Raw genomic sequence first — 23,463 nt, 5'->3', positions numbered from 1 at the left:
GAAGAGGGAAAGGAGGAGGACCTTTTCCCCCTGCCCAGGGCGCAGATGATGGCCGCCTCCCCGGCTCGCCGGAGCTCCCACTCAGCCTCCCGCTCAGCCTCCCCTTGCCCCCCCCTTGCCCCGTGCGCCTGCCCCCAGCCCCGGCACCTCCCCTGAAGCGTGCTGCGTAGCCCTTGGCCGCCCCCAGGCCCTGTCGTGAAGGCAGCGAGCCGGCCCTCAAGCGCACTGGATTCCCCCTCGGCGCAGGGGCCCGTAGCAGTAGCGCGGGGAAGGGGCGCTGTGTCCAGAAGCCCCTGCGCAAGGAGGGGCTTTGGTCAGGGTCGATCGACGGTAATGACGGTCGCTGTTTCTTCTTTCCCTCTCCCAGAGACCGTGCTGAGGACGTGGTTGTCTGTCCTTCCCCCGGGGACGCCGTCGACTGCGGCCGTCTCAGGCTTGCGTGGCTTCTCTCTGCCCGGCTTTGCCATCCTCGCGGCGCCGGGGCGAAAAGGGACACACAGAGCCCTTCCCGGCTGTGGAGAGGAGCTGCCTCGGCTGAAGCTGGAGACGCCAACGAAAGGTAAAGCAGAAGAAACTGAAGGCGCTCTGGCTGCCAGCTGCCTTCCTGCTGCAGGCAAGAGAGAGCCTGTCCCTGCAGGTGAGGGAGGAAGGATCCCCCTTCATAGTCCGCAGCGGGCCAGGCCACCAACGTGCACCGCAGGGTCCGTACGCGTAACCCGGAGTTGGGTACGGGCGTGTAGTGCACGAGCGAGCTAGGCTACGTGCCGAGGAAGCCTCATCTCGTAAGAGCGGTAAGACACCCACGTATCCTCTTTAGGTGGAGGTCGGCCTAGAGTCTGGAGCTGCAGAAGAGGCAGGGAGGAGAGGAGGGGAAAGAAGCATGTGAACGGCTAAATTGTGCCAGCAGCGCTGAGAGCGAGAGTCGCGGTGAGTCCTGGGCCACTGGGGCCCCGTTGCCTCTCTTGTGCGTCCTGGGCCCTCCCTGTCTCTCCCCCGGCCCCGTCTCTTTCCTTACCTGCTGCAAAATTTTTTTTTGTTTGTTTTTTTTTTTTTTTTTTTTTTGCACCCCCCCGCACCTTCTTTCTCCATCTCGCTCTGAGTGGCTCCCTGCCTCCCTGTCTTTTCAGTCCTCCCTCTCTCTGTCCTGTAGCCTGTGGCTACTTTTCTCTGCCTCTCTCTGCCTGCACTGGATTCCCCCTCGGCGCAGGGGCCCGTAGCAGTAGCGCGGGGAAGGAGCGGTGTGTCCAGAAGCCCCTGTGGAAGGAGGCTTTGGTCAGGGTTGATCTGCGGTAATAACGGTTGCTGTTTCCTCTTTCCCTCTCCCAGAGGCTGTGCTCAGGATGGGGTTGTCTGTCCTTCCTGTTCGTCTCTTCCTCTCTCTATTCCTTTGCGCTGGTCCCTCTCCCTATTGTTTATTGTTTTGCTTCTCTGAACCTTTTTTTATTCCCAGCGTTTTCCCGTGACAGGAGCAGCAAAGAAGGGAGCGGAGCATCGGGGTATCCATGGAGAGAGCATTGGGCGTTCTCCTGTCTTTGTGGGGCTGACCCTGAGGAAGTGTGGTACGTGGGTCGGTAGCATGAATATATATATTTTGTGGGTGCACAAACCCGTTTCAGAGTGTCAGAGGGTAAGGGTTTTGTTCTGTTCAGTGTAAACATTGTTCTGTTTGGTGAATTTGTCGAAGATGAGAGTTCAGTGGGGGAGGAAGTCAGCTCTCTGGCTGGTTTGAGGGTAAGGTGGGCTGTACGTGTTTGTCGGTCATCTCTCACCTGCCAGATGTTTTGAACTAGTTGTATCTGGTTTTCGTAGGGAGTCACGAAGGGGTTTGGGGCTCCCCAGTGGCGGGTGCTGTGGCCAAAAGAGAAAGCAGGGTCACAGAGTGCTTCATTTACGGGGCTGGCCTCGGCCATCTACTGCACAAACTTCTGGTATGTAGCAATCGGGACTCGATTTCCTGAAGGAGGAGAGGATGATGGAGCTCGTTATAAGAGCATAATCGTTTTGTCTTCTTTTGGCAGTACGGGCACCCGAGGACCAGCTTGCTTTTGAGGAACGGCACGAGGATGTTGGTGTCGACGCTCAGCAGAGGAAGGAAGCTTCTTTTGGAGGCCAAGAAGATGAAGTAGACTGCTTATTTGTTGTGTTTGATTTTCATTGCGGGGATGGGGAGGGGTGGAACATGCAAAACGCGGTCCTGGGCAGGGGAGGTTTCTGATGTGGGAGGCCGTGAGAGAGATCATGGACGCTGCTGGACAGGCGTTAGAACCCGTTGCTCAGGTTGGACGGACCCAGCAGAACCACCGCACCATCTTAAGTAATGCCTGCTCACGTACTGAGATTTTAGTAGTTGCCCCCGCATCAGCTTTGGCTTTTCCTCGTCGAGCTTGTGTTTTGGCAAGAAGCGTCTTTCGTTAAGCGTTTGGGTCTAAGGGGTGTCCGTGAGGCTACGTGGTGCCCATCCCCATGAGATTTTGTGACCATCAAGTGATATTCAGCATCCATCTTATGCCCGTCTCCTGTAACTACTCTGCAGTTTTCGCTTAAGGCTTGATAGCGCAGCGTTAGCTGAGGGCGGCATTTCCCCCGCTGGCCCCTCCACGCCGACGGCGTTTCCCCTGCCGGCCGCTGTCCGTTCCCTGTAACTGTGACTCTTGTCCCGGCAGAACCTTTGCCAAAGCCACCTTTGTGCTCCGCAGCAGTCTGTTTTCTGTCTCGAGTATGTTTCTTTTCGGTATCCGATACCCCAGAGCTGTGTACCGTTGGCTCAGGTCTCTTCTTGAGCTTCTGCGAGAAGAGAGAGCCTTCATCTGTTTTAATCCATGTGTCTCCTGGGGTGTTTTTTTGTTGTCCTTTACAATTTAGTTTTGCCCCAGCTACTGAGGTGTTAATTTAGCTGCTTCATACGGTTCCCGATACGCTTGTGTATTTCCACGTTTCTTTTCGTGTTTTTTGTCCTTTGAGACTGATCTAGTTCTGTTAAGGGACTGAGCGAGAGAGAGCGTTGAGGTGACTCCGAATGGTTGATGGCTTTACAATAAATGATTTACTTTATAACCAGAGATATTTTTTGAGAAGGGGTTCTTAAAAGATTTCGTTCTGCTTTGCCATTCCGCTGGGGTAGATGAGCCCCAGCCTTTTTTCGGGAGGCTCATTCTGCTCCTGGGCTTCTCTGGTACTGTTCCTTGAGTTGGTTGCAGGTTTTGAGCTGTCTAAGCTCTTTGGGTAGGTGTGTTTTGACATTCAGAGATGGGGAGGTTTCTGGTTGAGGTAAGAGATTAAGGAGCAGTCAAAGTTGAGCAGCAGATATATATTAGGAAGTACACTTGTACGAGCTTTTGTTTTCCCTTGGGTCAGTAAGTTTTTGTTGGGTGTTCAGGGGTAGCAAGATGGTCTAATAGTGTGTTTTGGATTATTTGGTTTTGTGGGGGTGTTATGGTTTTGTCTGGGTTTTTTTGTTTGTGGTTTGTTGGGTTTTTTTGTGTGTGGTAGGTTTTTTGTTTGTTTTGTCTTGTTTTCCAGGAATTTTGACTTGACTGAAGGTAGAACCTTATATTTTTTCCACCAGTTTTGCCTGTGCGTTGTGCAAGTTGTGTCAGCGCGGCCACTCGAGCGTGCTGTCTGCCGAGAGGTTCTCCACGCGGCTGTTCATGGAGTCGCTCAGGAGTGAGTTACCTACAAAAGGAGAGTGTGTCGCTACACCAGCCACGCCTGTTTGCTTCCCATACTGCTTTTGGTGTTTGGCCTATCAGTGTCCGCCTGCGCTTGAGTCATCTGACACGAACTGTGATTTTTGTGTGTTGCGTGGTTTGACTTTTTCTTGCAGTTTAAGTAACAGGTCGAGGGTTAAGCAGGACAGTCGAGCGAGGCGTGACGGCAAAGGCGAGCAGATGGCGTCGTGTGCTGTGACGGGGCGGGCTGTGAGGTCACTCGTCTGGGATTTCTGCCTTTGGGGTCTCTGTGTTGCCGAACAAGTCGGTCAAAAGGATTTGTTAGTTTGTTTTGCGTGGTGAGCTCTTGATTTTGGAAAGCAGTGTCCAACATCTGTGTGCCTCTCCGTATTTCCCCAGAAGTGGGCCCGGCATTGAAGGTGACGGTTCCCCAGCCATCGGGGACGGACCGAGAATGCGAGCAGGCACCTGACGTGGCCACTGACCCGGGAGGCACGGATTGGGAGGTGAGCGGAGCCGTGTTGGCACGGTAGGGGAAAGGATGAGTCTGGAATGTGGCTGTTGGTGCAGATGCGCGGTAGGGAGCCGGACACGGAAGGGAGGGGGCGAACAGAGCATCGTGAGAAGGTAGGTCAGCACGTGACAACGGAGGGGTCGTGCAGTGCGAGCACCTATGTGACTAGTTAATGAAGGGACTCACAAAACTATATGCAAAGCGGGATGTCTGCCCCGAGCTCGTTGGGCAAGGTGAGCGATGAACAGGGAGCCGTAGCAGCTGTTATTTTTGAGGTGTGGAATTGTTTGTGAGCGGGCGGCCGCTTCCAGGCGCAGGGGTCGCCTTGTCTCTCTGGTTCTCTAGGCACCGTAGGTGGCGGCGGCCACGACATCCAGCCTCATTAGAGCGTGGGGGAGCGGAAGTTCACGGCGCTTCCGAGGAGGCTGTTGTTGCGGAAGTGGCCGGCGTTGAGTGGTGCGATGCTGAGTGATGGCACCGCACGTTTGGAGATGAAGAGTATCCGTGTGACCGCAGCCCCATCCTACGTAGCCTGTGTGGCCTTTTTAAAGGATGGCTTTTGAGCCCCCAGATTTGGAAGGGAAGCTGAGGGGCCGATGCGGTCTTTGTGCGGGTGGCCGGTCGGTTGGGGGAAGCGCAGGTGGGGCGGGCAGGGGTTGTAAAATCAGCGGAGGGTACCGTTCAGAGACCGGACACGTTTGGGCCGAGAGAGGTTGTGGTGTCCTTTCTGCAAAACAGAAGCATCTGCCAGGCAGGGGAGTTCCTGCCTGTGCTTGTGCTGTTGTGTGGATTTTGTAGTCTGTCTTTGTTCCTTACTGTACTCGGGTCTCGATGTGTCTGTTGTTCTCCGTGCTGAGCAGGCACCTAGGTAGCAATATTGAGGGTTTTGCAAGCCCTGGCTCATCGGCATAATGGTAACCGAGAGCTTCCTTTCTCGCATTTTAAGTCTACTGCATAGATTTGTCTTGTGTCTGAAATATTAGACCTTTATAGAAGGTCATCTTTTTGCAGCGGTGATTAAGGCGGCCTCGATACTGCTGCTGAGGAGCAGTCTGAATACGCAGAGCCCTTTTCTGGGACCTGTTCCCTGCACCTGTACGTTCTGAGGTCTTTAAGAGTGGCTTGTCGCTCGTACGTCGTCCTAGTTGTGGGTATATGGTTTTATTGCAGGTGATGATGGTAGGTGACTTCTCTGCGGATGCTATAGCTTCTTCCTCGCTGCCGTATAGATCTTCTCGCCCGGTGGCATCTCTGGGCCGGAAGTCCGTCGTCTCGGTGAGAGTTTTCTTAGGTGCCTCGATCGCGTCGCTTGTAGTATTTGTGAGCGGTGTCGGTCCGTGCACGTCGATGCCTGTGTCAGAGCTGCTCCGCCTGGGGGTGTAGCAATGGTAGAGCGGAGGAAAGAATAGCAATAAGAGTATATGGTTAATGTTAATATGCGTAGACTGTTTTGGCAACGCCCGTACAACCCTCGTCGGAGCGAGTGGCCGTTGGCAGCGGGCGAGGATGGTAATTTCCGGGGTGTTTTGTGGGTGCCGAGGGGATGACCGTAGCTGCCTGGGAGAGGCAGCTAGAGTGCTAGCTGAGCAGAGGGCACCTCTCAGCTGTTCAAGCTTGTACGTGCGTGGGGCTTAACATTTGATTGAAGGTATTTCCTTTAATGGCATGCAGTAGTTGGGCTCTAGATGGTATTCCTACGTGGAAGCAAGACCTGTGGAATGGTTAAGCTGTTGCTGTGCGTCCAGGTGACTTGTTCTATCATGCTGTTCTTGCAGAGGATGAAGATGGAGCTGTGCAGGGTGATGGAGCAGAGCTGAGTAGAGCACACTAAGGCAGCGGGTCCGTGTGCGGGATTAAAGGGAAGATGCGACCGAAGGCTATTTGAGGAGCATTTCAGGCGAGCTGGGTCGCAGTGAGGGGGCGCATGGGGCTGGTGACTTTGTTCTCTTTGCTCTCAGGAGCACAGCGCTATCCCTAGGGGCTGGCAAGGTTCTAATTGTGGGGCCGGCGCCCATCGGGTGCTTCTTTTTGCGTTACAGTTTAAAGCGTGGATCGCTCTGACGTTTGAGGAGTTTCTGGGCAGTTGTCGTCTGCGGCGTCGTTCCCAGATGCGTGAGCAGCTCTGCTCTGTCGCTGTCTGTTTTCAGGGAGCGTGATTTCTTCCCTGCATCCTTACGTTCTTAGGTCTTGTAGCTGGGCTTCTTGTGCCTCCTCCCTCTCAGTTTTGAGAGGAACTTCTTGTCACGGGCCCTGACGCTCTTCTAATCATTTTGGATCTCGTTAGGGCCTCCTTGCATCCCTGTCAGGGTTCTGCAGGTCTTGTTGCTGGACGAGCTCTTCCGTCCAGTTGTCTCTGTGTTTGCCGAGAGCGTTCTCTCGTCTCGGAGGCGCGCAGTTTGTAGTGTTTCTCATAGCGTTGGTGTGTGCGTTTTGTGAGTTTGGCTCGGAGCCGCCTTGCTGGCCGTGTAGAGTCGGGTAGGTGGCACAGCGATGAGAGCTTAGGGTTCATCTGTTGCTATGCTAAGGCTGTTGGGGGAAAGGTGGTACCGTCATCTCGGATGGAGTGGCCCTCCTCAGCAGGCAAGGACCGTAATCACCGTGACGTTTTGTGGGCTCGGAGGCCGTGACCGTGGCTATCTGGGAGAGGCAGCTAGAGTTCAGCTGAGCAGATTACCTCTGCAGGGCGTTCAAGCTTGTACGTGCGTAGGGCTTCATGTTTGATGTCATATGTTTGTTTTTAATGGCAGGTTATAGTCGGTGTTCAGGAACAGTTAAGGTACTGCTGTGCAACCAGGCGACTTGTTTCGTATTGGTTTTGGAGATGCCGAGGGACGAGTCGTGCAGGGCGACGGAGGGGAACTGAGGGGACCGATGTAAGCGGGTGAGTCGGTGCGTGGTGTATATAGAGGGAAGATGTGACCGATGCCTCTGTGACTCCATTGCTCCTTGCGTTTGTCTTTTGTTTTGGTTTTGAAGTAGCGTAGCAATGAGCAAAGGAGGCAAGTCGAGCAAGGCGAGTGGTGATTGGTGGGCTGAAGTAGCAGCTCTTTTCTGAGGTGTTGTGTTGCTGGTGAAGTTATAAGCAACGCGTGTCGTTTGGGTGTTACGGACGGCGGGCGAGGTGCCGTGTTCAGCTGCAAGTGACGTAGGCCGGGTGGGAGGCTGTCGAGGGAAAGGGGTGCGAGACGGGGATCGGTGCGGGCAGGCTGTGGCATCGGGCAGCATCTCAGGAGGTGCCTTTTCGCTTGGCTTTTTGCAGGTGCCGCTGGCAGGCTCGGAGTGCTGCTGCCGCACGCCTATGAGAGGTCTGAGAAGGTGGGGCAGCGGCCAGCATCTAAGACCAGAGAATGCTGTGGTCCGTCGTCGAGCTCTTCAGTTTTGTAGGTAACACGTGGGCCGTCTTTGGAACGGCGTATGAGCATTAGAAGTGAGCTGGGTAGTAATGAGGAAGTCACGGGGCGGTGATTTCTCACGAGCGTAACGGTAGTTTACTGTGTGTTGATACGTTTGGTGCCACAAGCGATGACGGAAGCGGGGTGTGATGCTGGAATCTGTGCAGAGCAGGTGAGCCGATGGGCATGTTCGTTTTGATGAGGGGGGTGCTCTGGAAGAGATCTGTGTTGACCTGTGTGATACTTATTGCTGGCTCTGGGTTTTTTCCTTTTTTACATGATGAAGAGGCACCTGGCCACTGCAAGAATATCCTGGTTAGCTGGTGTGTTTCTTGTTGTGAAAGGATTCATAATCTGACCCATCTGAAAGCCCCACAGTGTGACTTTTGTTAGGAAGAGATTTTGAAAAATTGAGATATTTCTTATTCAGTGAGGTTGCATTCTATGAACTTGCCATCAGAGTGCATCTTAGAGACAGTGTCTTTGTCAGCAGAACTCATCAGCACGAGACTTGCAAAGTATTGCTTTTTTTTAAAGACAAAAAAATCCATGGTCCTTGCGGAGATCCAAGCACAGCACATACTCCAAAGGTTGATGGCATTGGTAGTGCTTGGGTTCTCAGTTGTAACAGTCGAGATACCATAAAATGCGGTTCCCCTGCATGCTTCGGTACAGCCGAACGCGTTAGCAGGTCTGCCGGTCCTTCTTGGTAGCCCCGTGTATTGCAACACTGGGGATTTGATTTGTGTGGTTTTTTGTTGTGGTATTATTTTTTCCCCCCCCCCAAAAAAAGTAAAACTGTATCGGGGATCTCTTCACTCACCGATTCTTCTGTCATAAATGAAAGTTTAAAAAAAAGCTAACATCGTCTGATTTACGACGTGACTTGCGCTCTTTCAGCTGTAACTGCCAAGCAGATGTAGGGTACGATTTGTTAGGTGTACTTAAGCAGGTAGGTATTTGTTGTGAATATTTAATGAGGGGCGACTGAATGTTGTGGGGGGGTGTTTCCTGCCGGTATTTTGAGGGAGCGCTCTTAAGTACTTTATTTCAGTCTCGCTTTCGACGCGCGTTTCCCTGGCAGTTCAGCAGCATCTCTTGGGCGGGGCAGCCGGGCGGACGTCCCTCCCGACTCCGTAACACGCCAAAACCCCCCAGTCACGTTGCTGCTGTGTATTTTGGAGATAGATAATCTTATGGCGGGCGTGAACGGCTGTGCGAGTTGAATGAACGCAGAAGGAAAATGGAAAGCTTTTAGAGCCTAGACGCTCATATTGGATGCGCGTAAACACGCGCCCGCCTTCTCAGCACAAAGTGAATTACTGAGATTTATTCTTAATTTTTTACGTTACTCTTTCAAGTTTGACACGCTTCACTTCAGGCTTCGTGGAGCCAGGCAGCAAGACGTGCGGCGGCAGGGCGAGGGCTGTAGCTGCTGCGGTGGGTCTGTAAGCGGAGGTTCCGGTTCCGGTACAACTTTGCCCCGCAGCCTCACGGGGTTATCTCCCCGCAGCGGTGCCGTAAGGAAGGGATGAGACGTTTTCCAGCACCAGCCAGAGCGTTCAGTGTTACGCGAAGGATCTGTTCAAAATGGTATCGGTTAGTCTTAATACCGTTTTCAAGCGTTCCAATCGCTCTAGCTTTTAAAGGATGTGTTGTGTTTTGACGTGACCCGTTTGCCTGGAATCTTGCTGCGGCTCAATTTCCTTCCTACCCCTTATGCTGACTGAGCTCCTCCATTTTCTTCTGTGCTATTTTATTAACGTGCTGAAATATAGTTTGGGATTTCTGTTTTTCAGATGTCGTCTAAGTGTCTCGTGATGCTCAAGAGATGCCTGCCGGTCGTTAAGCGTGGTGAAGGTAAGGGGCCATCCCTCGGCCTGGAGGCTCCTGGCTCTGTCTCCAGCGGGTGCCCCGCAGGTGCGGCCGCGAGGGCTGCCCGGTGGGGAGAGTCGGGGCCCCCAGGGACCGGGGCTGTTTGTCACCCCGGGGAGCCCGTCCCAGTGCGGGAACATGTCCGAGCGGAGCCCGAGAGAGACGTGACACCGTCCTCTGGCACGCTCCTGCTCTGCCGTGGGGCAGCCGCCAGCCTGCGGACAGGGGCTGGGGGGGCTGCAGCTGTTTGGGGGGCTGCCCCACCTTTTAGATTTTAGCAGAGCTCCCCCTTTTCTGGGGGGTGTGGGAGGGGTGTGCGTGTACCTTTGTAAATGGCACTATTAAAGTAATGAGCTGCAGGTTGGAGCAGGTTCCCTTGTTTAGTGCCCTTCTTGGGGGTGAATAAAATTGGGGGAGTCCTGGGGGGGGTGTGATGATGTCATGTGGGGTGCCCCGGTGTCACTGGGGGAGCTGATAATGCGTCAGAGGAACAGGTGAGTGGGGGCGTCATGTAGGGGTTCCCCCCCAAAAAGGGGGGTTACAGCCCCAAAATGCCTGAAAATTCAGGGGGGCTATTACAAAAACCTCTTATATATATTGACATGTGTAATATTAATTTATAGATGCATAAAGGGATTTTGAGATAAGAACTTATCTCTCCTATATTATATAACGGATTTCGGGATACAAAAATTCTGCATCGAGATGCAGGGTTTTAAAACACAAAAGTAACTCGACCGTCTATATATCTAGATCAAAAAATAAAGGAGTTTAAAGTGAAAAGGATAGATGAAGGAATTCAAAGCAGAAGAAAGTCTGACTAGAGCGAGCATCTACGCTTAGTGTGTGTTACATAGTCTAAGTAGATGTGTAATCTAAATAGAGGTTATATAGAGTGAAATAAGCCGAGGTATAACTGTAAGTAGATGTCTAAATAGAGAAGTCGAAAAAGATTGAAGTGTCAAAGGGTAAGTAAGCAGATAGCTAGCCTAAATAGCTGTTTTATGTACGTGTTAATATGGAAGTCTAAACAGGTATGTGTAAAGAGATATTCTGTGTAAGTGTAAATAGCCTAAATAGGTGTAAGTGTAAATATAATAGCTAAGTCTAAACAGATGTTGTATGTAAATGTAAAACAGATAGTATATATAAAATATAGATGTACTCCGTAAGGATGTGTAAGTAGACACATAGTGCAAATGTCTATGCTATGTAAGGTTTTAAAATGCAAAGAAACCACGTTGATAGAGATGTTTATAGAGAAGATTTAAAAATTAGACACACAGCCCACCCCCCAATCAACTGAAGGCACAAAAGCGCTTTCAAATGCTGCCCCTTCCCCGTTCTCCTTCTCCCATCCCGATTTGGGGCCGATTCCCCCAAATGGGGACTTTCCCCTCTGGGGCTGCGTAGGCAGCCTGGGAGCTGCTGCCAGGGCAGACACACACTCCAAAGCCCCTGAGTCTGGGTCTGCAATGGGGGGTGAAAAACCCCAAACAGGTTTGGGGGAAAGACAACAATTCGGGGCTCTTGGGAAAGCCCACTCCTGCTGGGTTTGTGCAGTTGGAAAGGAGGGGGGTAAAAAAAGCGGGGGTGGGGGGGCGGAACCCTGCTAACCATTCTCATGCACAAAAGCAAAAAATCGCCAATTTCCATGTTGTGGAAAGGGTGAAAAAAACCCGGAAGTGAACCGTTTGGAAAAGCAATCCCAACTTTTACCTTATGGAAAAGCAAAAAAAAAAAAAAAACCCCAAACGGACAAAACCAAAGTAACCCGAACAACAACAAAAAAAGCCAAACCATCCAACCGGAAATCACCAAAACTAAATAAACCCACCGAAAACCCTAAACTGGGGAAAATTTGGGGTGAAACACCGGCAGTTTGAGGGGCATTGCTGGGGCTTATCTGGAATGGATTCTCCGGAGCGGGTCAGTTATCTGGAGCGGATCATCTGCTGCAGGTTAGCCCAGGTGAGTTGCCCGTTGTGGATTATCCTGGGGGGGACCCCCTGGTGTCAGTCATCCCCATGCATGTTCCCCGTGGCGTGTCTGCCCAGACATGCCCCTGTCCAGCGGTGTCCGCCTCCTCCCCCGCCCTCCCTCTGCGTGTGTCTGTGCCCTCCCAAACGCTTTCCCCTGACATGGCCCCCCCGCATGACTTTTTTTTCCCCGGTGACGTCCTCCCTCTCCCTGGCCTCCTGTTCTGTGCTCGCTGAAGCCTTGTGCTTACGCAGGATGAGCAGAGCAGGGTGCTGGCAGTGCAGAGGCGAGGCGAGGCGCTGCCAAGCCAACGAAGGCCAAGGCTCAGCAGCGCACAAGTCCTTTGCAGGTCAGCCACTGGCACCTGGTCTGCCTGGCTGCCCCGTGCCCTGACGCACAGCTGCCCCCCTCACCCCAGGCAGCCTGCCTTCGGAAGGGCAGCTGTGTTCCCCTGATTGATTTTCTTCTTTAACCCTCTAGGAGCTGTTGACTTGCTGCTCTCCCTGTCACAGCCCTGATGCCGCAGGCCTACAGCAACTGATGGGGCTCACTCCGGGGGGGTGGGGGGTGGGAAAGGGGACCTTTCTCCCCAGGTCGTTTGTGCTGCTTCTCCTCCCTAGGGCGTGGGGTGGGGGTGAGTGGGGCAGGAGGGAGGACGGTAACGGCCACCTGATTTTTAAAGCAGTCGAGACGGAAGGACTAAAATGCTCGAGGCACTTTGGTGGTGGGCGGTGCGGAGGCAACGACTGACACTGCTGGGGCTGCGGGAGTGGGGAAGGTGCAGAGAAACATGAGCTCTGCGCACGCAGTAACAGTTCCGTTATCCCGGCGGACGTGACCCAGAGGCGGCGCGGGTCTTGCCCCAGAGAAGAGTGGCGGACGTCGTGCCGCTGCCGCCGTGCTGTGCTACGGCAGCCGGGAATCGCGCATGCGGAGTGGCGATGGTGGACCCTGCTGACACCGTGCGGCCAAAGTGCGGTACCGCACCCGGAACAGACGCATGCGCAGGGGCGACGATGTGTCACTGCTCGCTGCTGCCACCGAGCGACCGAACCGCGGAACAGCACGGGGGGGAGCTGCGCTACCCTGCTCGCGGCAGTCACCGAGCGATCAAAACCGGGCACTGCAGACGGGCAGCCGCCCGTTCCCGACGGTGAAGTTTTTCCGCTGGTCGCTGCTGCCACCGTGCAAGCAGATGGCGGTACTGCAGCCAGGCAGTTCCGTATGCACAGTGGCGCTTTACTTTCTGCCCCTGCTTCCACCGACCGCCCAAACGCTCGCCGTGCAGGTGGGCAGCCGCGCATGCGCAGTGGCGCCTTTTTGTGCTCGCTGCTGCCACCGAGCGACCAAAGAGCGGTACTGCAGGTGGGCGACTGCGCATGCGCAGTGGCGCCTTTTTGTGCTCTCTGCTGCCACCGTGCGACCGAACCGCGGAACAGCACGGGGGGGAGCTGCGCTACCCTGCTCGCGGCAGTCACCGAGCGATCACAACCGGGCACTGCAGACGGGCAGCCGCCCGTTCCCGACGGTGAAGTTTTTCCGCTGGTCGCTGCTGCCACCGTGCAAGCAGATGCCGGTACTGCAGCCAGGCAGTTCCGTATGCGCGGTGGCGCCTTTTTGCTCTCTGCTGCCACCGTGCGATCAAACCCGGGTACTGCATGTGGGGGGCCGCGCATGCGCAGTGGTCCTTTTTGCTCTCTGGTGCCACCGTGCGACCAAACCGCGGTACTGCAGGTGGGTGGCTGCGCATGCGCAGTGGCTCCTTTTGCTCTCTGCTGCCACCGTGCGACCAGACCGCGGTATTGCAGGTGGGCAGCCGCGCATGCGCAGTGGCGTCTCTTCATGCTCTCTGTTGCCACCGTGCGATCAAACAGCAGTACTGCAGGTGGAAAGGCGCGCATGCGCAGTGGCGTCTCTTTCTGCTCTCTGCTGCCACCGTGCGATCAGACCGCGGTAATGCAGATGGGCAGCCGCGCATGCGCAGTGGGCCTTTTTGCTCTCTGCTGCCACCGAGCGACCAAACCGCGGTACTGCAGGTGGGCAGCCGCGCATGCGCAGTGGCGCCTTTTCTGCTCTCTGCTGCCACCGTGCGATCAGACCGCGGTACTGCAGGTGGGCAGCCGCGCATGCGCAGTGGCGACCTTTTAGCTCTCTGCTGCCACCGTGCGACCAAACCGCGGTACTGCAGCCAGCAGCCGTGCACGGGCTGTAGCGACATTTTGCCGCGCTCACTTCTCCACGCCACTTAGTGACCCCCCCGCACGCTACGTGGTGACGTCACCGTGGGGGCCGGAACCGTGTAGGCACAGCCCCTAGCGACAGGTGTTGACCCCTTGCGATAGCCCGTTGAGGGCGGTCCTGATACCCCTCGCCACGCTCTTAGCAACGGGCCCTGCCCCCGGCGATGGGCAGGCGGGCCGTCTGATGTCCGACCCACCTGGCCCCACCCACCCACTTTGGTGCTGTGCGGTGCACTTTGCTCTCTGCTGCCACCCTGCGAGCCTTCATCCCTCGGGGGGGGCTCGGCCCGCCCCTTTTGCGGGGCGCTGTGGGAAGGGCGGGGGCGGGGCCCGGGGGTCGAAGAGGCCCAGCCGGGGCTCGGGCAGCTCTTGCTGCCCCTGGGCTTCTCTGCCGTCGGTGCTCCCGTGTTCCCTCGGGCGGTCGCAGCTTTGGGGCTGTCTCAGCCCCCCGGGCAGGCGTGCTCTGGCGTTTAGAGAAGCGGAGGCGTTGCCTGAGGTAAGGATTCCAGAGCTTGGCACTCTTTGGCAGCATCTGTACTAGAAAGGTCCCTTGTGGCCTGCTTTGCTTTTTTTCTCCCGGGATGTTGTTTCGGGCGCTGAGGGGGCGGTGAGACGGTTTAGTGGTATGGTGTTCTGTTTGGGGTTTGTTTTTTGCTTTGCTGGTTTTCTTCCCCCTTGTGAGATCATTTCATTCATTTATCATTTCATATTATCATTTACCCCGCGCCATTTCCGTCCCCTTTGGGCAGCAGCGGATCTGCTGCCGCTTCAGGCGGCCGCTTTCTCGAGGGCGAGGAGCGGGGACGACAACGGGCCGCTGCAGGCTCTGGTCAGGGTAAGAGGCTGTTCCCTGGGGAGCCGGCGCAGGGGGAGCGGAGGTACGCACGGGCACTTGTCGGTGCCCCTGGCCGGTAAAGGGAAGGTTAAATTGTTAGAGTGCAAATAAATACATTTTATTTAGGGAGGAGTCGTGACTAAATTTAATCGCACCTATTACTGAGCAAACCAGGCAGTCATTATTCCTAATCTGTAATTAAAAAAAAAATAAAGGCAGTCCTTTTTTATGCCATAAATAGAGTTGCGAGTCATTAATAGCTCAATCTAAATACAGCCGTTATTACATCAACTGCAGGCATTAATGACTCCTGATCAGAAACAAAATAAGGACAGTTTTAGAATCTACAATGAAAATTGAACTGGAAAGCTAAATTGGGAGTGGGTAATACTGAAATTGTAACAGGGCTGTTAGAAAGTTCAGAGGCAGCGACAGCTCCTGCTTCCAACCCAAGCAGTAAACGAAGCTTTAGATTCTTAAATGAACAGAAATAAAGGTGAGCTGTTAAACAGTGGCTGGGTTCAAGCGTAGGCAAAATTTGCAGGTGCGGGTGATTCCTGACGAGAACTAACAATTCCAGAAGATTTAGATTTAAAATGACAAAGCTAATGGAGTGCCACAACCGCCCGGATGTAACTGCAGCCGCTTTGGGGGAATGCCCCAGCCCTCCCCAACCACCGCTATTAATTACTGCCAAGGAGAGCGAAAGTGAAAGTAGAAGCAGTGCAGGTGAAATGCGAGCAGTACGCTTTTCCTAAGTCATCTCTTCGTGTCAGGAGAGGAAAGAAAATGGAAAGAAGATGTTTGCAGGGGGTCTGTGCTGGGTTGCCTGCGCGTCTCTTCCGTGCGTCCTTGAGGAGACATTTAGCTCCTGTTGGGCGCTCGCAGGTGGAGACAGGGCGAGCTGGAGGCGGGATCGGTGCCGGCCCTGAAAAAGGGATGGGCAACGAGCTGAGAGAAGAGGGGGCAAGGGCTGAAAAAGGGTCTCCAGTTCTGCAGGGAAGGCAGCGGGATGTGACTCGGCAACCGCTCTGAGGAGTGCAGGGTCATTCGCTGCGATGAAGTTAGGGTCTGCGGCTGGCCCGGAGAGGCAGCAGAAATCCCAAACTCTTTGCAGGGGTACCGGCCAGATTAGGGCAACACCTGAACAGTAAAACCATTTAGGGGAAGCAGAGCTGGGCTGCACCGCGTGGCCAACCTCCCTCTTCTCCGTGAGTCCCAAAGGGGCAGCTCCAAGAATGTGCTGAGAATTCATCCCTTGCGCTACAAATGAGACGTAAGTAGCACCCACCCGTGAATTTTATTTTCTCTCTCGCTCTGCGGCTCCTGCCTACTTGTCTCTCCTCAGCGCTCACCTGCACCCGTGCTCGGATGGGGCAGCTGAGGGAAGGTGCTGCCATCTCCCCAGCCCCGGCGGACCGCCCCTCAGCTGTGTCCTCTGTCAGGGAGCGTCGTCATCTCTCCTGCCTCCCAGAGCGTGTCCTGTAGTGGCAGACGCGCGGGCTTTTCCCTGCACGCGCATACGGGAAGGGAAGCGCAGTGAGAGCTGGGCTTGTCAAAGAGTAACGGGGGTGGTGGGAAGCGTAGCTAGAACCGGAGAGCTACAGCGCAAAAGCAAAGCAGACGGGACACAAAAGTAAAATGGTGCACAGGAATGCTGAGGCGAGAACTCCCGCAGCACACAGGAAATCAGTGTCGGAATCTATTTTCTTCTGACTGCCAAATTAAAAATAATGGCACGCTTTGCAACGCTAAGCTCGCTCTGATCGTCTGAACTGTTTCTTTCCAACTCCCCACCGCCCCCAGCACACCGTTCAGCCTCCTCAGCCTGAAATGCCTTGTTTTCCTTCTTTTTTTTTTTTTTTTTTTTTATAACAGGGCAACTTCTGTTCCCGAGGTGGTGCCCACAGTACAGCTATCTCTTCGAAGGCAGTTTGGTTTAGGTCAGAGAATGTTTAGCCTGGACTGAATCAGCCTCTGTTACTATTTCTGGAAATCATCGGTCCTGTGCATAAAGCCCGGAAAAAAGGAAATATGAACCAAAGGACGTGGGGCCTGCAGGGGTAGGAAAATATTTGAGAAGAGGTTCAGTGGGGAAATGATTGTTTGTCTGTGGGGCGTCCAGGCAAGCAACCCAGCTGCTAGAAAGCGGCGCTGTCCCCAGGATGGCCTCGGCGGTCCCGTCGGAGTCGGGGGAACAAGGACAAGGCAGGGTGAAGCATCTGACCTGCCGTGTGGAACGTGACTGTACAAAGCACGTGTGATGCACTGCAAGTTCATTTGTTTAAACTGTGAGTTAAAGAAGGTGTGCAGTTGCTTTGTAAACAGCCGACGCTCTAAAGCTACACCCGTCTAACTGCTAGCTGTATTAAATCTATCGTATTGCTGTTTCTGCATTAAAAAAAGTAACAAACCAACACACCTATGTAAGCACGTCTAAGTACAATGGAAAACCACTGTTTAATGCGTGGCATGTGTGGGTTGTTTTTTTGGGGTGGGAGGGTGGGGTGTATGACAAAAACCTGCGAGAGACACACGCACACACGCACGTGTAATGTTTAGCGCTCACCTAAACCCAAAAAAGAAAATCCACTCTTTATTTTGCAGCATTAGCATTAGCTTCCAGCGCACAGCCTGAGCGCGTACCTCTGCTCTCACCATCTGCTCCCTCTTCAACCGTGTGTGGCTGTCATCATCAGCTTGCACAGGCTTTCCTCGTGCAAGTTTCCGCGACAGCTTACGAGAAGGCAGGGAAACAAACCCAGCAAGACGCGTAGTGCCTTCCTCTATGGGCTCCGTCCAGCCTTTGTTAAAATGAGCAGAAAAGAAATCTGCTGCTGCCTTTACCCTGACTCGCTCTTACAGAGAGCATCTGACTTGACCCGCAGCAAAGCGATGCCCCAGGCAGCAGCACGTATTGGCGCGCGCCGCGGTTTCACCCACCTGTTTTACTGCGCCGGTCCTTTCCCACGGCCGATGCCGCAGATGTGGCGCGCCCCACCCCCAAACCTCTTTACGAGGGTTCCCTGGGCTCTGCAAGTCGCCTGCTGGACGTGTTGCTGATTCAGGCACGGGCAAAGTCAGCTTCTTCGCTGGCCTCGGGCCAGGGCAGCCACGTACTCGAGGGAAACTGAGAATATCTCCAGCGAGATCTCACCGGGAGGCTGGGACCTCGTCAGTAGGGGAGAAAGCCAAGCGACTGACACTGAAAGGGAGCTCTTTGCTAGGCTGTAGATCGTAAAGTTAAAAAAGAAAACAAACCTGCCTTTTTAAAAATGCCCTCTTTTGAGTCTGCCACGTTTGATACAGATTTTTAAAATTGCAGGGTATATCTCCTACAGGCCTCATGCAAAGGGAAGTGAGTACTTCTGGCTCTCAGGACAAGGGGGTCCCTCAGGAGCCCAGGCGCTCACGCCAGCCGGCATCTGGCACAGCACAGGGCAGGAGCTTTGGCAGTAGTACGTGAGCTGAGAATGAGAGTCAGGCAGCACTGCACGCTTCTCCTGTGAGCCGCCGAGGCTCGCGCGCTGTACCTTCCACGAATAAAAGGCCAGAAGAGTCAGCATTTCTGCTAGTTCCAGCCTCATCCGTACCCTCGTTAGTGTAACTGTAAGCGAGCGTCCCGTAGCGACTGGGAGCGTGGCAGCTGGGCTTCCTGCGCTGCCTTAGGTTGTGCCCTTGGAGAGACCCTTCTCCGAGCCCCGGGCTGGGTGGGCTGCGGTGCCGTTCAACGCTGAATAGGCACGAAGGCCTATAAACAAAATGTATTTATATTGCACCCATACCCGGCAGCCAACCGCCGCTTTATTTACGTATTCTGCACCTCCTGCCGACGCTTTTAAACTTAGCCGATATTGCCGCAGTTTTCTCTGACGGGGCAGGGGACTGCCACGCAGCAGGGGGAGTTTCTGGGTGCCTCCCACGGACACAGACGTCCTCAGCTGGGTAGGGACAGGGTGAGAGCTGGAACAACTCTGCTGACATGTAAGGGCCGTCCCAGGGCAAGGCTCCTGGGTCTGGGGGCTGAAAGGCGAGCCGCGCTGGGTGGTTGGTGTGGGAGTTGTGGAGCAAGTAGGGGAAAAAAAAAACAACAAAAAAAACCATCCAAATGTTTCACAGCAGGTAGAAAGCTTGGCAGAAAGCAAACTGAATGCTGTAAAGACAAAAGCCGAAAGCCGGCTATGGACTGTACGAAAAGAGTCAGTGCCACGGAAGGAGGTTATTTCTTCAACTGACCGTAGGAGGCTTTTTGTGAGATAACACAACACCTCTTCTTTCTGCTACAGCGCGGCACCGCAGCAGTAATGGGCCAGAGCGTGCGAGCGCCTTTGGCAGGATCGGTAACGGCCGGGGCACGGCCGACCGGCCAGCCCACCTTCCGCACAAGGAAAACACCATTCCCCTGGAACGCCACGCAGACCCAGGACGGGTAAGGCGGAGGCCGAGCCCAGGCGCCCCCATTGCCAAGGACCACCTTGGCCTTGCAGCGTCTCACGCTTCGGGGTGTTCTGCTGGCCGTGGCTAAGCTCAGGCCCTCTGCTCGTGGCTGCCCCCGGTCCCCCGGCGCCGGTCGGGCCCCAGCCCCCAGCGCGGTGCGGCGCAGGGCAGTGACCCAGCAGGGCGGCCCCACGGGCCCCAGCCCCCCACCCCCCCGCCGTGCCTGCGGCCGGGGCCCCGCGGCCGCCGGCCCCTTCCTCCTCTGCCCGCTCCCGTCGCGGACGGCTCGGTATGTGTCACGAGGGGCAGCCCCGTTGAGCAGCTCTGGGAGGGCGCGCGGCTCTGCCCGGCCGTGACCGGGGCCCGCAGGGGTTTCCCGCTCGCTCGCTCGCTCGCCCCGAAAGGAGCTGGCCCCGAGCCGGCGCGTCCCCCCCCGCCCGGCCCACGGCGCCCTCGCGAGCTGAGCGCGGCCCGGCCAGCAGGGGGCGCTGGCGCTCAACGGCTGGGCGCGGGGGCGGTCCGGCGCGGGGGAGGGGCCGGTGGGGGCCGGTCCTTCCGGCCGCCCTCTAAGGGCCGCCCCGCGGGGCTCCGGCTTCCGGTGGCGCAGCGCGGCGGAGCGGAGGTGGGAGCGGTGCGTGGGGCGGCTGCGCCGCGAGGTGTCTCTTTGCGGTGCCGGGGCCCCTCTGCGGCCCGGCGTGGGAAGCCCGTGGCCGGCGGAGACTGCTCGGAGCTGGGCGGGGAGCGCCGCGGCAGTCCGACCGCAGGCAGCCATCCCCTGCGGTGGCCGCCAGCTCCTCAGGACTCCTGGAGGCCTGGCAGCGCCCGACCCTCGCCTGCGGCAGCCGCCTGGGAGAGCAGCGCGGCCGTGGCCAGGGGCCGGAGAGCGCTGGTGAGTGAGTTCGGGCAGCGGTGGAGGCTCCGTGCCGGGCCCGGGCCCGGGCCGGGGTGGGGGGGGGGGCGGCTCCGTGCCGGGCCCGGGCCCGACCCCGGGGTGGGGGGGGGGGCGGCTCCGTGCCGGGCCCGGGCCCGACCCCGGGGTGGGGGTGGGGGCGGCTCCGTGCCGGGCCCGGGCCCGACCCCGGGGTGGGGGTGGGGGCGGCTCCGTGCCGGGCCCGGGCTCGACCCCGGGGTGGGGGGGGGGGGCGGCTCCGTGCCGGGCCCGGGCCCGACCCCGGGGTGGGGGGGGGGGGCGGCTCCGTGCCGGGCCCGGGCCCGACCCCGGGGTGGGGGGGGGGGGCGGCTCCGTGCCGGGCCCGGGCCCGACCCCGGGGTGGGGGGGGGGGGCGGCTCCGTGCCGGGCCCGGGCCCGACCCCGGGGTGGGGGGGGGGGGCGGCTCCGTGCCGGGCCCGGGCCCGACCCCGGGGTGGGGGGGGGGGGCGGCTCCGTGCCGGGCCCGGGCCCGACCCCGGGGTGGGGGTGGGGGGCGCCTCCGTGCCGGGCCCGGGCCCGACCCCGGGGTGGGGGTGGGGGGCGCCTCCGTGCCGGGCCCGGGCCCGACCCCGGGGTGGGGGTGGGGGGCGCCTCCGTGCCGGTGCCGGGCCCGGGCCCGGGGTGGGGGTGGGGGGCGCCTCCGTGCCGGTGCCGGGCCCGGGCCCGGGCCGGGGTGGGGGCCGGGGCGGCTCCGTGCCGGGCCCGGGCCCGGGCCGGGGTGGGGGCCGGGGCGGCTCCGTGCCGGGCCCGGGCCCGGGCCGGGGTGGGGGCCGGGGCGGCTCCGTGCCGGGCCCGGGCCCGGGCCGGGGTGGGGGCCGGGGCGGCTCCGTGCCGGGCCCGGGCCCGGGCCGGGGTGGGGGCCGGGGCGGCTCCGTGCCGGGCCCGGGCCGGGGTGGGGGCCGGGGCGGCTCCGTGCCGGGCCCGGGCCCGGGCCGGGGTGGGGGCCGGGGCGGCTCCGTGCCGGGCCCGGGCCCGGGCCGGGGGTGGGGGCCGGGGCGGCTCCGTGCCGGGCCCGGGCCCGGGCCGGGGTGGGGGCCGGGGCGGCTCCGTGCCGGGCCCGGCCCGGGCCGGGGTGGGGGCCGGGGCGGCTCCGTGCCGGGCCCGGCCCGGGCCGGGGTGGGGGCCGGGGCGGCTCCGTGCCGGGCCCGGCCCGGGCCGGGGTGGGGGCCGGGGCGGCTCCGTGCCGGGCCCGGGCCCGGGCCGGGGTGGGGGCCGGGGCGGCTCCGTGCCGGGCCCGGGCCCGGGCCGGGGTGGGGGCCGGGGCGGCTCCGTGCCGGGCCCGGGCCCGGGCCGGGGTGGGGGCCGGGGCGGCTCCGTGCCGGGCCCGGGCCCGGGCCGGGGTGGGGGCCGGGGCGGCTCCGTGCGGGCCCGGGCCCGGGCCGGGGTGGGGGCCGGGGCGGCTCCGTGCCGGGCCCGGGCCCGGGCCGGGGTGGGGGCCGGGGCGGCTCCGTGCCGGGCCCGGGCCCGGGCCGGGGTGGGGGCCGGGGCGGCTCCGTGCCGGGCCCGGGCCCGGGCCGGGGTGGGGGCCGGGGCGGCTCCGTGCCGGGCCCGGGCCCGGGCCGGGGTGGGGGCCGGGGCGGCTCCGTGCCGGGCCCGGGCCCGGGCCGGGGTGGGGGCCGGGGCGGCTCCGTGCCGGCCCGGGCCCGGGCCGGGGTGGGGGCCGGGGCGGCTCCGTGCCGGGCCCGGGCCCGGGCCGGGGTGGGGGCCGGGGCGGCTCCGTGCCGGGCCCGGGCCCGGGCCGGGGTGGGGGCCGGGGCGGCTCCGTGCCGGGCCCGGGCCCGGGCCGGGGTGGGGGCCGGGGCGGCTCCGTGCCGGGCCCGGGCCCGGGCCGGGGTGGGGGCCGGGGCGGCTCCGTGCCGGGCCCGGGCCCGGGCCGGGGTGGGGGCCGGGGCGGCTCCGTGCCGGGCCGGGCCCGGGCCGGGGTGGGGGCCGGGGCGGCTCCGTGCCGGGCCCGGGCCCGGGCCGGGGTGGGGGCCGGGGCGGCTCCGTGCCGGGCCCGGGCCCGGGCCGGGGTGGGGGCCGGGGCGGCTCCGTGCCGGGCCCGGGCCCGGGCCGGGGTGGGGGCCGGGGCGGCTCCGTGCCGGGCCCGGGCCCGGGCCGGGGTGGGGGCCGGGGCGGCTCCGTGCCGGGCCCGGGCCCGGGCCGGGGTGGGGGCCGGGGCGGCTCCGTGCCGGGCCCGGGCCCGGGCCGGGGGTGGGGGCCGGGGCGGCTCCGTGCCGGGCCCGGGCCCGGGCCGGGGTGGGGGCCGGGGCGGCTCCGTGCCGGGCCCGGGCCCGGGCCGGGGTGGGGGCCGGGGCGGCTCCGTGCCGGGCCCGGGCCCGGGCCGGGGTGGGGGCCGGGGCGGCTCCGTGCCGGGCCCGGGCCCGGGCCGGGGTGGGGCCGGGGCGGCTCCGTGCCGGGCCCGGGCCCGGGCCGGGGTGGGGGCCGGGGCGGCTCCGTGCCGGGCCCGGGCCCGGGCCGGGGTGGGGGCCGGGGCGGCTCCGTGCCGGGCCCGGGCCCGGGCCGGGGTGGGGGCCGGGGCGGCTCCGTGCCGGGCCCGGGCCCGGGCCGGGGTGGGGGCCGGGGCGGCTCCGTGCCGGGCCCGGGCCCGGGCCGGGGTGGGGGCCGGGGCGGCTCCGTGCCGGGCCCGGGCCCGGGCCGGGGTGGGGGCCGGGGCGGCTCCGTGCCGGGCCCGGGCCCGGGCCGGGGTGGGGGCCGGGGCGGCTCCGTGCCGGGCCCGGGCCCGGGCCGGGGTGGGGGCCGGGGCGGCTCCGTGCCGGGCCCGGGCCCGGGCCGGGGTGGGGGCCGGGGCGGCTCCGTGCCGGGCCCGGGCCCGGGCCGGGGTGGGGGCCGGGGCGGCTCCGTGCCGGGCCCGGGCCCGGGCCGGGGTGGGGGCCGGGGCGGCTCCGTGCCGGGCCCGGGCCCGGGCCGGGGTGGGGGCGGCTCCGTGCCGGGCCCGGGCCCGGGCCGGGGGGGGGGCGGCTCCGTGCCGGGCCCGGGCCCGACCCCGGGGTGGGGGCCGGGGCGGCTCCGTGCCGGGCCCGGGCCCCGCAGAGAAGCCCTGGTCGGGCATCGTTCGCTTTTGCACAATGTAGGGCTTTCCCCGTCTATTTTCTGTGTACTGTGTTTTGGGCCACCTGAAACCCTTTGGCCGGGTAGGTTTGGTGCGGGGAGATGGCAGGTCCGGAGCCAGAAAGATCTCGGGTGGGGGGGCGGGGGAGGTATTTTTTGCCTTAAAACTCTGAGCCCACCTCGTGTGTCATGTCGTGTTATCACGTCGTGAGTCTGGTGACTGTGGCAAATGGCTCAGTTGGGCGTTTTCTGATAAATAACTTCTGAACGTGTGCGTGTGTAGGCACGGGGAGATTTGTGCAGGGTGACAGAGCCCCTTGTGCTTCTGTGCTAATGTCTACCTGTTCTAGACCTCCAGTGTTGGAAAGCCTTTGTTTAGTGCCTAGTTGTGCCTGCGTAACAAATGTTTTAGCTGCTGATGTGTTTGTTATACCTCTGCTGTGAACTTTTTCCTGGGTGGCTTGATTGTTTCTGGTTGTCCGTGTAAATCTAGGCAGCTATTTTCTGCCCGGTGGTGAAGCCTATCGCTTTGGATAACAA

General features: G+C 60.2%; 1 long non-coding RNA gene across 2 annotated transcripts; it reads left to right on the top strand.

The window, feature by feature from the left end:
* Nucleotides 1-1,868: 1,868 nt before the first annotated feature.
* On the top strand, nucleotides 1,869-10,230 carry LOC142050860 (uncharacterized). 2 transcript variants are annotated; one of them, XR_012658168.1, is made up of 5 exons: nucleotides 1,869-1,928; nucleotides 2,019-2,122; nucleotides 4,068-4,174; nucleotides 7,442-9,173; nucleotides 9,374-10,230. It is a non-coding gene; the product is annotated as an uncharacterized LOC142050860 (long non-coding RNA). The 2 variants fall into 2 exon arrangements; XR_012658167.1 differs by lacking the exons at nucleotides 1,869-1,928; nucleotides 2,019-2,122 and having other exon boundaries at nucleotides 3,770-4,174.
* Nucleotides 10,231-23,463: the final 13,233 nt, after the last annotated feature.

Source organism: Phalacrocorax aristotelis, unplaced genomic scaffold, assembly GCF_949628215.1.
Source record: "Phalacrocorax aristotelis unplaced genomic scaffold, bGulAri2.1 scaffold_65, whole genome shotgun sequence".
NCBI lineage: Eukaryota > Metazoa > Chordata > Aves > Suliformes > Phalacrocoracidae > Phalacrocorax > Phalacrocorax aristotelis.
This window is presented reverse-complemented; position numbering and strand designations above follow the sequence as displayed.